This window comes from Hyla sarda, chromosome 2 (assembly GCF_029499605.1).
Source record: "Hyla sarda isolate aHylSar1 chromosome 2, aHylSar1.hap1, whole genome shotgun sequence".
Taxonomy (NCBI): Eukaryota; Metazoa; Chordata; class Amphibia; order Anura; family Hylidae; genus Hyla; species Hyla sarda.
The window spans coordinates 485,425,298-485,435,881 of record NC_079190.1 but is presented as its reverse complement, the minus strand read 5'-3'; the positions used below and the strand labels follow the sequence as shown (position 1 = coordinate 485,435,881).

Genomic DNA, 10,584 nt, shown 5'->3' with positions numbered 1-10,584 from the left:
GCTCGGCGTGACAATATGTAATATTCTAGGTTCTAGCCACCTTTTGCTTTGATTACTGCTTAGCACACTCTTGGCATTCTCTTGATGAGCTTCAAGAGGTAGTCACCTGAAATGGTCTTCCAACAGTCTTAAAGGAGTTCCCAGAGACGCTTAGCACTTGTTGGCCCTTTTTGCCTTCACTCTGCTGTCCAGCTCACCCCAAACCATCTCGATTGGGTTCAGGTCCGGTGACTGTGGAGGCCAGGTCATCTGGTGCAGCACCCCATCACTCTCCTTCTTGGTCAAATAGCCCTTACACAGCCTGGAAGTGTTTGGGGTCATTGTCCTGTTGAAGAATAAATGATGGCCCAACTAAACGCAAACCGGATGGAATAGCATGCCGCTGCAAGATGCTGTGGTAGCCATGCTGGTTCAGTATGCCTTCAATTTTGAATAAATCACCAACAGTGTCACCAGAAAAGCCCCCCCACATCATCACACCTCCTCCTCCACACCAGCACACCTGTGAAGTGAAAACCATTTCAGGTGACTACCTCTTGAAGCTCAACAAGAGAATGCCAAGAGTGTGCAAAGCGGTAATCAAAGCAAAAGGTGGCTACTTTGAAGTACCTAGAATATGACATATTTTCAGTTGTTTCACACTTTTTGTTATGTATATAATTCCACATGTGTTAATTCATAGTTTTAATGCCTTCAATGTGAATCTACAATTTTCATAGTCATGAAAATAAAGAAAACTCTGAATGAGATGGTGTGTCCAAACTTTTTTCTGTACTGTATGCCCAGCACTCAAACTTACATTTGATTCCAATAAGATACATCATCTTAGTCTGAAGATATCAGTTATATGAAGAACCAGCTGGATTTGTGAACAGAGATGTCACTGTCTTCATGTAGGGTAAGGGATAGTGTGTCCTGAGCTTACCCAGAACTTCTTTTCCTTCCTACTTGCATAGCTGCCCTAAGCAGCGGATCTACAACTTGGCGCCAGTCCCTCTGCTAGACTAAAGTGCAGGGGTATCATAAATAAAAACAAGCAACAGAACAGTACGAGGTTGGGGACACAGGTCAGGATATGGAAGGTTAGCAAGCTAACAAAGACAGGGAACCAGGATACAGAAACGACAGGAATTCAAAATAGTAAACAGATAACATGGAAACATAGCGGCATGTGTATAGTGCACATACTGTACAACAACCTCAGGACCAAAGCAATAACAGCAGGTATGAGAATATGAACAAAACTGGATACTAGGAGACTATAGCGGCAAGAATTACCAAAAATGAAGGAAATGGACAGAGAAACTTAAGTCAGACACTTTATAGACATGGAGAAATTCAAAATACAAACAGGTATAAATACAAGTCAAGATACTAAACAGATCAGGATTCACTAGAACTAATTTACACAAGGCACAGGAACTAAACCAGACTACAGATTAGGGGCAAAGCAAAAAGCTATGGTTCAGGACCTAACCTAGTAACATAGTAACATAGTTCATAAGGTTGAAAAAAGACCAGAGTCCATCAAGTTCCACCTATATCCCTAATGAGTCCCTACTGAGTTGATTTAGAGGAAGGCAAAAAACCCTCATCTTAGAGGTAAAAAATCCTTCCCGGCTCCAAATATGGCATCAGAATAAATCCCTGGATGAACATTTTGTCCCTAAACATCTAATATCCATAACCTGTAATGTTATTACTCTCCAAAAATGCATCCAGACCCCTTTTGAACTCTTTTACCGAGTTCACCATGACCACCTCCTCCGGGAGAGAATTCCACAGTCTCACTGCTCTTACAGTAAAGAACCCCCGTCTGTGCTGGTGTAGAAACCTTCTTTCCTCTAAACATAGAGGATGCCCCCTTGTTATAGATACAGTCTTGGGTATAAATAGATCATGGGAGAGATCTCTGTACGGCCCCCTGATATATTTATACAAAGTTATTAGGTCGCCCCTAAGCCTTCTTTTTTCTAAACTAAATAACCCTAATTCTGATAATCTTTCTGGGTACTGTAGTCCTCCCATTCCCCGTATTACTCTGGTTGCCCGTCTTTGAACCCTCTCCAGCTCCACTATATCTTTCTTGTACACTGGTGCCCAGTACTGTAGACAGTATTCTATGTGTGGTCTGACTAGTGATTTGTACAGCGGTAGAATTATTTCCTTGTCGTGGGCATCTATGCCCCTATTGATGCACCCCATGATTTTATTTGCTTTGGCAGCAGCTGTCCGACACTGGTCACTACAGCTAAATTTACTATTAACTAAGACTCCCAAGTCCTTTTCCATGTCAGTCATCCCAAGTGTGCTCCCATTTAATACATAATCCCACCCTGGATTTTTCCTCCCCATGTGCATTACCTTACATTTATCAGTGTTGAACATCATCTGCCACTTCTCAGCCCAAACCTCCAACCTATCCAGATCCATTTGTAACAGTGCACTGTCCTCTATTGTGTTTACCACTTTACAGAGTTCAGTGTGGTAGCCCTTGGGGGGTGTACGATAGGGATGGTAAGGTGTTGAGATATATGAGGGGTTAATATTAACCCAGTCACTCGTGACGCCAGGGTGAGGGCTGGTATGCTGAATCTATGTTCCGGCCTATCGCCGCCCTTCCCAGAAGCGATAGGTGCAATGAAATGACTGAAGGTCCACAGGCAGACTTAACTTGAAATTGAATAACTTTACTGCAGTGCTTGCAATATCCAATGCGTAGTAACAGTCTCATATAACAGTTCTTAGATTGCTTAGCGACTGGCAGAAGTTGCGGACCTAGCATTAAACTTATAGTCTCTGAATTTAGGGAGTGATGTGCAGATTTAGGGGAAATATTGGGTCTGGTGATACTGCAGAGTGCTTAGGGGATGACACACTCTATAATTTAGATCATTCAGCCGTTGCCGCAAGGCTCAGGCCTAACTCACTGTGACTACTGCAATATTGGTCTTCTCTCATCAAGAGCCAGGAGAAAGAGAGCGAGAAGATGGCCGCCGCTCCCTTATATGAAATAAAAAAAGCACAAACGGATGCGCTCCGTAGTGTAACACCAAAGGTGAGTTGGTAACGCTAAGTGTGAATTGCGCTTACCACATGAAGTTGTACTCCAACCAAGTACAACAATGGAACAGGGCGTATCATCAAAGGGTCTCTGCAGCTTCGTCCCGCTGAAATAGAATCACGATAAAAACAAGCAATCTCCAGTCAGCAGAGCGGGATCAATGGAAGCGCTGAGACCAGATAAGAAGTTAAAAGGATTTATTTCCCATAATGCAATGCGTTTCGCGGTCACCCGCTTCCTCAGGCATGCTGGGTTTAGCAGATTACAAGGTATATATAGGGAAAAGGGGTTAACCCCTTCAAGGAGGAAAATTAAATTAACCCCTTGAGGGGTCAAGCCCTTTAAGCCCTTCACAACAAGATAGAAGCACATAATAACATCACAACAAAGTACCCAATAAAACAAATACAATACAATTAAAAACAAATATTAAATTTTAACAAAAAAATATAAAAAATATTATAGTACTATATATATAAAAAAAAAAAAGTAAAAAAAATAATAATATTTTTTTTTTCCTTTATTTTTAAATTTTTTTTCTCCTTTATTTATTTTTTTTTAATTTTTTTCCTCTTTCCTCTTTTTTCTCTTCGATGTTTTAACGGGCATTTTCCAGTGTCTCGTTAAGACCATCTGGAAATAAAGTAACCAAAGAAAAAATCCAGAAGGATTCCCTATTACTAAAAACTGGAATAGTTTCTAGTATAGTCAGCTTTAAAACATCAATGCATCTATCATCGTATACAGCGATTAAATAATAGGGAATCCTTCTGGATTTTTTCTTTGGTTACTTTATTTCCAGATGGTCTTAATGAGACACTGGAAAATGCCCGTTAAAACATCGAAGAGAAAAAAGAGGAAAGAGGAAAAAAAAAAAATAATAAATAAATAAAGGAGAAAAAAATGGGAAAAATAAAGGAAAAAAATATGTATAATTTTTTAAAAATTTTTTTTATATATAGTACTATAATATTTGTAATATTTTTTTGTTAAAATTTAATATTTGTTTTTAATTGTATTTTATTTGTTTTATTGGGTACTTTGTTGTGATGTTATTATGTGCTTCTATCTTGTTGTGAAGGGCTTAAAGGGCTTGACCCATCAAGGGGTTAATTTAATTTTCCTCCTTGAAGGGGTTAACCCCTTTTCCCTATATATACCTTGTAATCTGCTAAACCCAACATGCCTGAGGAAGCGGGTGACCGTGAAACGTGTTGCATTATGGGAAATAAATCCTTTTAACTTCTTATCTGGTCTCAGCGCTTCCATTGATCCCGCTCTGCTAACTGGAGATTGCATGTTTTTATCGTGCTCCCTTATATGGGCAGGGGGCGTGGCGATTCTGATTGGTCCGAACGTCTGTCATTCACCAGTACATGGTGTGATGGGATTGCTTACATCACAGGATCTATATACATTATAAAACCAGAATGAGGCTAGAGATACCAAAGTGAGGCCTGGAACGCATCTAGAATGAGGCTTGGAATGCATCACATGACCCGAAGGCCCTGCGACACCATGGAAACAAGTAATTAACCTTTTATATACAGAAATAATACTATATACACTATTCTATGGACAAATTAGAAATCTATATACTATAATAGAGGCGATTAGGGGCGGACTGACTAACAGAGATTACTAAGTCCTAGGGACTCTGGCTACGGGGACTCATAGATAAATAAGTACCGTATGAAATGCGGTACTGGGACACCACATTAGTATCATCTGCAAAGATTGCTACTTTACTATTCAACCCCTCTACAAGGTCATTAATAAATATATTAAATAGAATATATTAAATAGAATTAAATATATTAACATAGAGGAAATCAAACTGCAAACCGACCGAATACAGGCCCAGAATTACACAGAGACTGGTGTAAACACAAACAAGATACAAGTTTACATCACAGAAACAAAACTAGACAGGAATCAACCGACCAAGGTGCAAACACTTTGGGCCTCATTCCCTAAGGCTTTTCCAGTAGATTTTGTAGGGTTTTTTGTGTCCCATATGCTGAGCGTTAAGATTTCTAACTATCCACTTTACTCAGAAAACACTACAATCCGGGAAATCAGGGAAAAAGGGGCATGTCTGCAGATAAACCTACATTTTCCAAAGAAACTTACAAATTTACTAAGGTTTCCACATAGATGTGATGTATTTGAGATTTGGAAAACTTGACAGCTCAGAGCATGTGTAAAAAGAGAAAATCACAGGGAAAATCGCTAAATACAAGATGCAATAGTACATACTATAGACAAAAACCTGTCAGAAACAAAAACCCACAAAGAAAACTACACTCCACTCTTAAAGGAGATCTGTAGTGCTCTGAACTTATCCCCTATCTAAAAGGATAGGGGATAAGTTATTGATCACAGGGGGTCCGAGTGCTGGGATACATGGAGGGGTGTGCCGGCTGCCGGGTCATGCGGGGACGGAACGTCCCGTTTCCTGTACACTGACGCGGCCTCGTACAGGAGATCGTGGGGGGCCCAGTGCTCAGACCCCCCACGATCTATAACTTATCCCCTATCCTTCGTATAGGGGATATGTTCAGAGCACTACAGATCTCCTCTAAGGTCCAATAACTGGACAATCAGAACAAGGCTAAAAGCTAAACAAACGGATCCAGTCAAAAAAAAGCCTTGGCTATACAAGGTGCAAGTGTGAACAGAAGCAGAAACAGTAAAGCAGAAACTGAAATAAAAACAGAAAATCAAGGGCAAGGGCAGAAGGATGAGGAGGATAGAAATACCCCTCCTCAGCTGCTGTTTTGCCCAATTTATCAAGAGGGCAACATGCACAGCCTAAACCCATTTAGAAATTCACAGTAGTTCTCCGTCACCAGTAAAGGGTCTTCTGATAAGCCTCAAGAAGGTCCTAAACCATATAATGGATTGCACCATTGTTACCACTCCATGATCTCGTACCATAGGGAACCTCCAGCTTTACTTTGTGCAAGATCAGTAAATAAATAAATAAAGCAAACTTTGCAATAGAAGTAACAGAATCTTAGAAAAGCAATTGAAGAGGTTATCCCAAGAAAATAACTTATCACTTGTCATCAGGATGGGTATTAAGTATCTGATTGATGAGGGTTTCACCACTCCATTCACTTGCCAAGGAACTGGAAAAAATAGCCAAGTATAGCACTTAGCTGTCTTTGGCAATTCCATATGCGTTTAACCTAACTTGGGGGACAAGGGATCCATGTTTTCGTGATCGGTGGCAGTACCGGTGGTTGGACCCCAACTTATAAGAGTTTATCGCCAATCATGTGGATTGGGGATAAGTTGTAATTTTGGGATAACTCCATTTGACCATGCCGGGGAAAAGACAACAAAAACGTTTGTTTTCTACTCTCTTAAAGGGGTACTCCCGTGCCCCAGCCTTCTGAACGTCTGGTTCAAAAGGCTTGGAGCAGCAGCTGCGACGTCACACCACGCCCCCTCGTGACATCGCGGTTGCTTCTCCAAGCCTTTTGAACTGGATGTTTAGAAGGCTGGGGCACGGGAGTACCCCTTTAAGCCTCTTGCTCCACTGCTACACTACAGGTACCAAGTATCTTTGGTCTTCCAAAGTCCTCCACTTTGTTACCAGTTCCTAACACAGTAAAAAGTTTAGCAACAGCTGTAGGCATCCTGCCTTACAGTCTCACTCTTTTTCATTTGTAGCATTTTTGTGATCAGCTGTCACCATCAGAGGGCGCTGCTGCTGTCCACACAACTGTCCTCCAGCGGCCACTACAGGTGAAATGTTGTATTACATGCCAGCTATTAAAATATAAAAAAACAGAGTCCTCCAGAATGAGAGCTGCCCTTTTTTTTTTTTTACTATGATGTTCTTATAGTGCATATGCATTTCAAGTGACTGTATGTTTTCTACACATGTCTGATCAGCATATTTGCTTCTTAACTTCTTTAACAGGAAACAACAGAATTTCGCTGGCAGCCAGTGTCTTAGATGAATGGCAAATCTCCAGCGTCCCCCCCTGAGAGGTCTCCAGTCTTCCAGTCTGTGCACACAACATGATGCTTTGTGTGTTTTATTTATAGGTGATGTCCCAGAAGCATGGAGGACTGCAGAAGTGCTATGCCCTGCGGGCTGCTGTCAGGAGAGAGATGGCACACAGCGGGCGATCTTCTCACTCGGGGAGCGTTCCCACAGACCAGATTTCAATGTTTATTCATTTAGAAAAAAAAAAGGAAAAGGCTTTTAAAGCTCTCAGTCTTGGGGAGCTTCACTTTTATTTCACAATATGGTGCAGCTTTCCTGATGTTCAGCTCCAGCCCTGGTGTATAATTAAAAGTTAATGGCCGTGTATTAGGAGTTATGCTTTGTGATATAAAACCAGTAAAACCTTACGCCATTTCTTTTTCTTTCTTATCTTTATTTTACCTGAAGCATATTTTATACCTGAAAAAATAAACTATATTCAACTATATCATTTTTTTCCCCTATTATATAAATATATATATATATATATATATATATATATATATATATATATATATTTTTTTTTTTTTTTTTTTACTTAAAGGGGTACTCTGGTGGGAATTTTTTTTTCTAATCAACTGGTGGCAGAAAGTTAAACAGATTTGTAAATTAGTTCTATTTAATAAAAATCTTTATCCTTCTAGTACTTATCAGCTGCTGTATGCTTCAGAGAAAGTTGTGTAGTTATTTCCATTCTGACAACAGTGCTCTCTGCTGACACATCTGTCCGTGTCAGGAACTGTCCAGAGCAGGAGCAAATCCCCATAGCAAATTTCCCCTGCTCTGGAGAGTTCCAGACATGGACAGAGGTGGCAGCAGAGAGTACTGTGGTCAGACGGAAAGAACTACACAACTTCTGACGAAGAGGGGGTCTCCGCCCCTCGAAACGCGTTATCCCTTGGAATTACTTGCATGAATAAATATCTCTATAGATACCCGACTTTGGGGATGATCATTCTACATTTCTTCACTGAAAAGGAGCGCTTCTCAGCACCGCATTTTTTCGGATCATAGATCCCACCTTCCTTCCTCACTAACCAGACGTCCAGGACCAGTTCCCGAGACAACCAGGTGCCAGCAGCCCTTTCACTACTACGTGCTTCCCAGATATCTGGGACCAAAGCCTACAACAGTGTTGTGTTTGTAACAAAACACCACCAGGTGAGCATACTAAAACCTGTTCACCTACATATATATTCCTAATATCACAGAATCATGGCACATTAGTGCACTTTTTCTTCTGTTTTCTTCTATTGCATATATCCGAGTCTTTGCACAACTTCTGGAGCATACAGCAGCTGATAAGTACTAGAAGGATTATATATATATATATATATATATATATATTTATATATATAAATATAATTTTATAGCCTCAGGTGCTTTGATTCCAATAATGTTTTTCGCTTTCTTGCTATGCCCCCCCTGGTTCCTAAGAAGTTTAACTATTTGGTTGCACTTTTCACTGACTAGTCATGATGGTGGGAACGTATTGTAAAATAGGTTGTGAATACTCGGCTTGAGGTTGGGGGGGGGGGGGTTGGTAGATGGGTATAAAGAACCTCATTATCACACCACTCTGAAAATGATTAATACACCCTCAGCCTCCTAATTACACCCCTCAGCTTAGCATCGCAACCCAAAAAAGTTTCCACCCATCTGACTATTCAGTGAAAAGTGTAGATAGTCAACCAAATAGTAAAACCTCTATACCTCAGGAACTGGATGCAACATAGCAAGAACATAAAAATGTTGGCATCAGGGCACCCAAGGCTACAAAATTATATTAAAAAAACTTATTTTTTGTGGACTTAACACAGGTCCTTTTAAAATTTTAATGAGATGAATATATTTTTGTGTAGACATACCTAAAACTTAAAGGGGGTACTCTGCCCCTATACATCTTATCCCCTATCCAAAGGATAGGGAATAAGATGTCTGATCGCTGGATTCCACCGCTGGGGACCCCCCCGCAATCTTGGCTGTGGCACCCCAGACATCCGATGCATGGAGCAAACTTCGTGCCGTGCCGGATGACTTGCATGGAGGGGGAGGGGCCGTGGCGTCACAAGCGGGGTGCTGAAGTGATGTCACGAGCCTCCGACGCTGCACCTGACGCTCTAAACGAATGCCGGGTGCAGCAGGTAGATCGTGGGGGTTCCCAGAGGCGGTGCCCCCATGATCAGACATCTTATCCCCTATCATTTGGATAGGGGATAAGATGTCTAGGGGCGGAGTACCTCTTTAAAGTGTCTGGGTCCAATGCAAAATGTGCACACCTACCATGTGCCATTTATACTACTGGAGTGTTCATATGAGGCAGAGGTGTCTTTAGTCCCCCTCATACACCAGGACCACCCCTACACCCCCTGTGTCCAGAAAAATATGTGCTTTATAGTCGGTAGGTTCACTTTAAATCCTTCCTAAGTACTTTGCATTACCTTAACACCCAACACTGCACAGTAGCTGAACGTTACCTAGACATGACTGAAGGATTATAACATTACGGTTAATCTGCTGAGGTTACATGTGCCCCTCCGAGGGGATGAGGCGGATGAAGGGAAATCCCATCTGAGACAATTCTGTAATTACATCTACAAGTGTCTATTGAATGAAATGACTGTAAGAACAGATATTATTGGGAGCAGATAAGCAGAATATATTACTTTCCCATTACCCGAGATGTTTATTATGTTCCTTTTTAATCTCAGAAATGACCTGAACAATTTCACTAATGTCTTTCAGCAACGAGATCAATGGAGAGATGAACTTGTATTGGAGAAGCTGCAGCAAAACTCATAAATGTCAGCCAAAATACATGTATCCCTAAATGCAGACCCTCCCCTGTCATCTCTGGTATCACCCAGTCTGTTATTTTATTCCTTATGTTTTATACCCAAGCAGCACTAGTTCCATGGTCTATAAATGACCAATGACTACTGCACCTTTGTTGGCAGCCTTCATTATCCATCATATGTCTAGATGTGACATGGGCAAATAACAATTGGTACATGCCCTCATCATCTCCCACTTGGGCTACTGCTCCTCAGTGATCATCCATCAAACTCTCAATCCATCCTCAACTCTGCTGCTCGATTAATTCACCTCTCCGGCTAACCATTGCCCAACAAATTAAATTTAAACTATTCCCCACAACATACAACAATCCAACACACATCTCCAACAAAACGTCAGGATCAAGCAAGCGCTGGGACTCTTCAAGGTGAAAAAGGATTTATTACCCCTAACGCAACGCGTTTCGCTGTAACTCATCTTCATCAGGCATATTGGGAACAAGGAAGGTCAGTGGTATTTATATGACACCATTAACCCTTACATAAACATACAAAAGTATACAGAAATATATAAACAATACGAAAAAAATATATAAATACAAAGTATTCAATGCAAAATATTGAAATTCATGAAATCCACAGTATTTAAACATACATAAAACACAGGAACTGTCACATGTTAACGTGCGTTGTGGTAACGGGGTGTGACGCAGGGCAGATGG

At 40.9% G+C, this 10,584-nt stretch overlaps 1 long non-coding RNA gene across 1 annotated transcript; it reads left to right on the top strand.

The window, feature by feature from the left end:
- Nucleotides 1-4,503: 4,503 nt before the first annotated feature.
- On the top strand, nt 4,504-7,470 carry LOC130358083 (uncharacterized). Its single transcript, XR_008889408.1, has 3 exons — nt 4,504-4,592; nt 6,746-6,820; nt 7,127-7,470. It is a non-coding gene; the product is annotated as an uncharacterized LOC130358083 (long non-coding RNA).
- Nucleotides 7,471-10,584: the final 3,114 nt, after the last annotated feature.